Below are 7,853 nucleotides of genomic sequence, written 5' to 3' on the forward strand. Positions count from 1 at the left end.
TTAGAACCAAATTTGCAACTCACCTCATATAAGGTCAGGGAATTATGACATTCGTTTATATTTATAGTGTTATTAAATGCTCCATACACTTAATCTTAGGATAGTCATTTTACCTTTATGTATTATTTGTATTTTGATAAGCACCTCTGTAAATTTTTGGAATGACAAACAGAAGTAAAATAAACAAAATAAATTACTAAACACAAAATACATAAATAAATACTTGAAGATGTGACCATCACAGACCTTATGGTGATGTTTAGGAGTATAAACTAATACTCCAGAATGTAACTTAAAGAGGAAGTACTCAAGATTACTGCAAATATAATGTATATGCAATATAAATATATATGCACATATATACAAACACATTTGTTAATTCATAAGTATATGACAAAACAAGACTGGATCCATACTGGGATCAGTGTTCTTAATTTATGAAAGACAGACATTATGTATACATTTTTGAAAGTAGGTATTTGGTTGTACTGCATTTTCCTAATGTCAACTAAAAGTGTTAAAAGTAAAGCAGCTTAGAGAGTTCTTACTTTTGCTTTGTTATTTCAAAAAGTTATCTTTTAGATTAAAAAACTCAAGGTAAGAAACCTGTTCAATGAAGAGAATGGGCCAAGTACTTACATGTTTGGCAAAAGATTCAATAAGAAAAATCTAATTGTGTTCAGCTTTGTTTTTCTCTTTCCTACAGCTTGTCCTGCAGGTCACTATGGGCACGACTGTGTTCACCGGTGTTCTTGTGGCTTGGGACAGTGTGACCCAGTGACTGGAAGGTGTCAGGGTCCACCTGGCCAAATGGGAGACAGGTGTCAGCAAGGTAACAATAACTGCAGTCACTTTGTCTGTCCAAGCAGTGAGCTAAAGTATGAATGTAGATTTGGTGCCAAGGAATGTAATTGCACGGGCAATTTATTCTTTAAATGAGGATTTGGCAATATGAAAGTGCATTTCTATAGCATTATTTAAAATATAGCATACTAGAAGGTAAGCAAAACTAGGAAATAAAAACAACTTATGCACATCCTTGACTGGGAAATTTATAAGTAAATTTGTATCTTTTGGCTAATTTTCTAAAACTACCAAAAATTGTGTTTTGTAAATGTCACATTAACGAGCTGAAGAATTTTATATCCTTCTCAACTGTCATAAACCTACTTTTTTAAAAAAAAAAGGAGACAGTAAAGCATGAATGATGTAGCCAGTAGCAGAACATTTGCTTAGGACGCACTGATGAAAACCACGAAGCTTTATTTTGTTAAATCAGATTATTGATTATTATCATAATGAGAAGAAATATTAAATTTAGTGAAATGAAAACATACAGAGGGTTTGCTGGACCCCTACAGCTTTTAGTGGGGCCAGCAAAGCAGCCATATCTCCTTGGCACACACAGACAGGTAAAACTAATCACACCAGATTGGGTGAAGTTTCCTTGAATCTCCCTGGACATCATATAGTATTGCAAAATGTGGGAAAAGGGAGAAGAAATACACAGCTGTGTTTTAACTCTTTTAGGCCAGAGGCAATCCCTGGATGGTATGCAGTCTTGCAGCTAAGCAGAGTCAAAACATGCACACATACTCCTATACTCACGTACATACAACACACATACAGGCACGCATATACACACCTGTGTAGATATACGCATGCTCACATGCACATGCATGCACACACATATACGCATACACTCATGTACCCACATACACGTACAGAGGCCCTACCACCTGTGTCATATGGAGTTTTACTGTGGGCCGAGAAGGCTTCCTAATAACAGGTAATTTTTCTACTGCTGAGTTCACATTCCTTTTCAGAAATATCTGGGGCAATAAAAAATGAAGCTAGTGAACAAAATGCTACCCTCATTTTAAAAATGAAAAACCAAAACTGTTCAAAGCTTTGCTTGCTTTTTTAGTGCACATTCAGTAAGAAAGAAAAAGGAAAAGAAAGAAAGAGAAAGGAGAAAAGTAATAGGAAAAACAAAAGGCTGATGAAACTACAGAAGAAAGGTTTTGCTGTGGAACATATGAGGGTATTAACTGAAATTTCTTCTGTGAATTCAAAAATATAATAAAAAGCATTCTCTGTAAAATGTGAGTACAATACAGAGATACAAGAATCCATGGAACTAATAAAAGCACAACAAAAATCAATGAAAAAGTAAGCTGCTGATTCAGAAAAGACGTGAAAATAAAATTTAAACCTCACATCATACAAATGAAGGCAGTTTAAAAGTAGATTTTGGAAATGTGGAAAATGATGATACCACAGCCAGGAACATGGAGAGAAAATATGCTGAAAATGAGGACAGGGAGATAATGGAATAAAAAGAACAGAGTTGTATAAATAGAAAAGGAAATGTTCAAATACTATCATCGTTCAGATTTTTTTTCTCTGAAAAAGAAGATCTGATGCTACAGATTGAATGAATACATTTTATTCTAGGAAAAATGGTTATGATTGATCTTAGGCAAGGGGAAACTCTGTTGAGGATATTAAGGAAAATATGAGATCACTTAAGAGCAGGGAAACCAGTCTGGTTTTCTACCTTACAGCAATATTGATGGCTATCATATGATTAATTGATGTCTATTCAGTTATTGGGAAAATGTGACGAGTAGTTTTACACAGTTAAGCAGTTATTCAAATATAACCTGGTATCAAAGAATACATATATATATTATATTATATTATATATATTATATATTATTATAATATTATATATACATATATATAATTAAAAGAATATATATATATATATATACATATGCTTAAAAACATTTTAAAGAAACAATTGAAAAGTAGGCCTGAACAAAATAATAAATGGAAAGCCTATAATGAAATGGCTATTAAATATGAAATCCATCTTATTAGGGCCAAGTTTAAAATAATTGTTAAAATTATGGCCACATGACATAAGATAAATATGATAAGTTATAACGATATAGAGATTTTAACATAATTTTCATAAGACATCAACGGAAGAAGAAAGACGGTGAAGAAGGACAGCGTCTATCAGGTAACGGGAGACAAACCTGTTCCAAAGCCTGCTATTTAAATGATGACTCAGTGAGTAAGTTTACATCTGCAGCAATAAATTCTAGAATTCAGACTTCCAAAAATAAAGAATTGAACAATAAAAATATAGCTAGTTAAGTTGTAGTAGAGAGAAATGAGAAAAATTAGGAGAAAGCAGAATCAGATAATTTCCATCACCATTATTTATGGTGAGCTAATGTATAATGCATTTAAAATTACTGTATTATATAATAAGATATGTACTACTTAAAAAGGATTCCCTAGATTACATTAAATTTTATTGATAAGACTTACCTAGAAAGAAATGAAGCAAACATACTTTTTCCTTTTCTTCCCTCTAAACATAGTAAAAATCCTAGAAAAAAATTATGGAAAAAAATCTAAAAACCTAAGACATGTGGAGAGCAGGAAGACTGGCGAGGAACCTCAGAAACCTTAAATGCAACATGATGAGTCTTTTGACCATTCTTTTAGTCTCATCTGTTCTAGACTGGGTGCTGGAAAAACTACTACCAGACGCAGTAAAGAATACAGATGAAAAACGTTTAAGATAAGTCTTCTTTCTTTTGTAAAAAGATCGGGAATAGGTACAGTCTGGCAAGACTGCACAATAAATGGTCCTCTTCAGCAAACACTACATAGTAAAATTAAATTTCCAACTACAATTCCATCAGCAAAGACCAGGTGAGAAGTATATAATTCAGATCCCACCTAAATGAAATAAGGTACCATTGTCCTGCACTGAGATACTGTGACAAGGCAGTAAGTAGCAGAGATTTCCATACCTTGTTAGTGAGAGTGTTAACTTGCACCCCTTGTACGTAGTAACAGGAGAGACCACCTGTCCTTCTAAGCGTAGTGTCAGGAGGTCTCATGGAAGGTCAGGACCTTCACAATCATCAAGCTGCAAAGAGCTCGCCCCATGTATTTTCAGGGAAAGTTGAATAGGAAGCAAAAAAGAGGCACCTCTGTCCCATTAGGGAGGTTGGTGTCAGTGGAAGTTGGGCAGGAATTCTGAACTCACATCCTGGCCTCGAAGGAAAACAGCCCAAGTCGCTTTCCTTCCATTTAGAAGTGAAGCAGGGAACTTGGACTTCAACCCCTATTGGATGAACCCCTTTCCTTGCCAGTGCAGTATCGTAGCAGATTTCAAGTGCAAAAATAGAAGATTTTATTTAGATCCAGAGTCTCACATTACAGCATTCAGAATGTGTAGATTACAACAAAAATTACTCATTATACCAACAACCAGAAAAATTTCAACTTAAATGAGAAAAGATGAATAACAAACCAACACTCTGGTGACATTGACAGATTTATCTAACAAATATTTTAAACCACTCATCATAAAAATGATTGAGTGAGCAACAATGGGCATGCTTAAAAGCAATAAAAAGCATAAAAATGCAGCAAAGAGTAAGAAAAATGAAGAACCAAATGGAATTTTCAGAACAAGAAAGTGTAATAATAAATATTTTAATAAATTAAATAACTCAATAGGTTGAAAAGCAGAATGTGGAGAATAGAGAAACAAATCACTAAACTAAACACTCATAGAAATAACTAAACAAGAGAGAGAGAGAGAGAGAGAGAGACAGAGAGAGAGAGAGAGAAGAACCCAACAGCAAATACAAAGATAAAGATAAATAGAGCCTCAAGGACCTATGCAACTATTAAAACAAATCTAACACTTATATAATCATAAGAAAGGAGAAAAGAAGAAAAAAGGCAAGCCTGAAAAGATATTCAAAGTACTAATAGCCGAAGGTTTTATAAATGTGGCAAAAAATACCTCAAAGACTAAAGAATCTAAGAGAATGCCAAAAATGATAAACTAAAAATAACTATAAAAGACATACCAACTTCTGAAAATCAAGAAAGAAAAAAATCTTAAAATCAGTAAAAAAGAAAATACCTTATCTGTGGAGGAATACAACTATAAGGGCAACAGATTCTTCAATAAAAATATGGTAGGGTTGCAGCATCTCCTAAGTGCTGAAAGAAAAAAAAAATCTGTCAACCCCAAATCCTGTATCGCTGAAAATATCCTTTAAGAGTAAAAGGGAGATACAAACCTTCTCAGATGAAAAAACTAAGAGAGTTTATTATCATTGCACTTAACCTAAAGAAAAGAGGCAAAAGAAAGTCTTGAAACTAAAAAAAAAAAATGGACAAAGAAACATCAAAACATTAGGAAAGTCAGACTACACTAAAGAAAGAATAGAAATATATGAATGTAAAGTATGTGTTCTAAATTTTTAAAATTATTCTTGACAGATGAAGTAAAAAACGACTCTATCTGAAATGTTTCTCAATATACATAGAAGAAATATTTAAGACAGTTTCATTATACATAGGAGGGTAAAGGCACATCCTCTTATTCAAGATGGGACTAGAAATTTTAGCCCATACAACAGGGTAACAAAATAAAGGGCATAATGTTTGGAAAGTTTCTACCTGATTTCAAGACTTATTACAAAGTTAGAATATCCAGAACATGTGGTTTGGTGAAGGGACAGCCACGTAGATCCGTGAAACGATAGAGAACTCAGAAACCATGTGTGTGTATGGACACTGGTTTTGACAAAATTGCAAAAGCACTGTAATGCAGTAAAAATCAGCGATCACGTATCTGTCAGTTAAATGACAGACTATTCTTTCAAATTATAAGAAAATATACCCATAGGTAAAAAAATGAAAACATAGAGCAAAGAATACAAACAAACAAAAATCCCCAAAGAAATAACCAAACAAAGCATTAAAATCAGCACTTATAAAATAAAATGATAGCACTAATATCAAATGTATTTGTCACTGTAATAGAAAACTGATATCATTATGAAAAGGACTCCAGCAATGTATCATGAGGTAACCTTTCTACACACTGTGTGCTGAAAGTGTATTTGTAAAAAACTCTGAGTAAAATCACAAACTCTGTAAGAAAAAACATAAAATAATAATAAACCTGACAAACACAACAAGCACAAGACAGACAAAATTCAGCATTCCTAAAATATAGTCTTGTTGACTGTGGCATTAAAATTTCTTCAAGGAACAAAGCATAAAAATCAAAAGAGAAACAAAGTAGAAGAAAGACCAACAAAGTTCTCATTTTCTTAATAAAGAGGTGTTATTCTATATCAATAGGAAAATGATTCAGAACACTAAATAGATATTATAATGGATTTTTGAAAATTATTTAAAAGTAAGAAATCCACATTTTTCATTTCTATACCATGATCGCTCATCAGATTTTTATAATACACCGCATTAGCGGAACACTGAAATATAGACTCATTGGTAATCTTAATAACCTAGTAAATCTCTTTGTGGAGAACTTTGATAGTATTAGTCATAATTTAATACATACATATTATTTTATCTAGAGAATCTTCGAGAATTTATAGGTATAATGTTTTTATGAATAAAAATGTACATAGTATATTAATTGCAGTAATAAATATTTTAAACAATATATTTGACCATCAATATTAGAGTGATAAAATAAGCATTGTACTAAATTCTATTGTAGTTGTTTAAAAATAACAAAGCAAATCTATATGAGCTCATTTGGAAAAATCTTGGGAAATTTTATTTATCAAACAAAGTAAAATTCATGATATTATTCACCTACCTTAACCTTGAAGTTAAAAAAACTTAAAGGGAGAAGGGAGATACATATATAAATACTGTATTAGGTATGGCATGTTTCTTTCTTTTATTTATTTATTTATCTATCTATTTATTTATTTATTTATTTATTTTTTGGTCTTTTTGAGGCAAGGTCTCACTACATACTTGAGACTGACCTGGAACTCACTGTGTAGCCCAGGCTGGTCTCGAACTCACAGCGATCCTCCTGCCTCAGCCTCCTGAGTGCTGGGATTACAGGCACGCGCCACCACGACCAGCTGGCATATATCTGAATGTATTGTCATTCACCTACTCAATTCAGTGAATATTTGTTGATACCAATGCCGGTTTTAAGCATATAGAACAAATGTATAAAAGACACAAAATCCCAGTCCTCATGCAACTTGACTTTTAGAGGACGAGAAAGACAATAAACATAATAAATAAGGGAATTCTGTATATGTTAGAGGATACAAAAACTGTGATTATCATAAAGAATAGAACAGGACATGGGGCTTGAGAGCACTGGGTGGGTTGCAGAACCGCTGAGCTAAATCCCTGGCCCCTTGGGTTGGTATTTTAAAGAGTAACCAGAGTAAGTTTCACTGAAAGGAATGAGACCCACACTACAAGAAAAAAAGAGTTACAGTGATTTGTTTAAAGAAGGAAACTGGAAAAGTAGAGTGTGGGATGAAAAGCTTTCTCCTACCATATATCTTTGTTTACCGTTGGAAATACTTGTGTGATTACATTCATTCTACAAAAGCCAAAATATCACATACACAATTCTGTGTAAATAGTGTCCAGTCTTAGACCCACTAGGAGAAGCGAAAAATGATTAAGTACAGTATAAATATGTACCAATTCCCCTGAAAAAAATGCAGTTATGTTTCACAAGCACATACTGTAATAAAGAAGAGAAATATGCTAAAGTCTTCACTTTTCAATCACACTTTTTTGCCCTATTTTAGGTCTTAGGATAGAAGTTCTATACCTTCCCAGATTTGTTAGTTTTATCAGTGCATTTCAATGTTTGGGCTGGAAGATGACCTTGCCTCCTAGCTGATGAGGATAGAGTTGTGTTAGGAGGGTAAAAGGGAAAGAAACGGCAGTGTATTTTTTTTTTTAATTGAGTTTATTGGTACATTTAGGGATACAGTACAGTTACA

At 33.0% G+C, this 7,853-nt stretch overlaps 1 protein-coding gene across 1 annotated transcript in view; it reads left to right on the plus strand.

Annotated features, from left to right (window-relative positions):
- Positions 1 to 1,831, plus strand: part of LOC104850012 (EGF-like and EMI domain-containing protein 1) — a 543,433-nt gene extending 541,602 nt beyond the window's left edge. The window contains exons 16-17 of the mRNA XM_033762692.1: positions 707 to 832; positions 1,531 to 1,831. The gene's annotated coding sequence lies outside the window, so the exon portion shown is untranslated. The remainder of the gene's footprint in view (positions 1 to 706; positions 833 to 1,530) is intronic.
- The last annotated feature ends 6,022 nt before the right edge of the window (positions 1,832 to 7,853 follow it).

This window comes from Fukomys damarensis, unplaced genomic scaffold, assembly GCF_012274545.1.
Source record: "Fukomys damarensis isolate Sample0158 unplaced genomic scaffold, DMR_v1.0_HiC HiC_scaffold_12, whole genome shotgun sequence".
Classification (NCBI taxonomy): domain Eukaryota; kingdom Metazoa; phylum Chordata; class Mammalia; order Rodentia; family Bathyergidae; genus Fukomys; species Fukomys damarensis.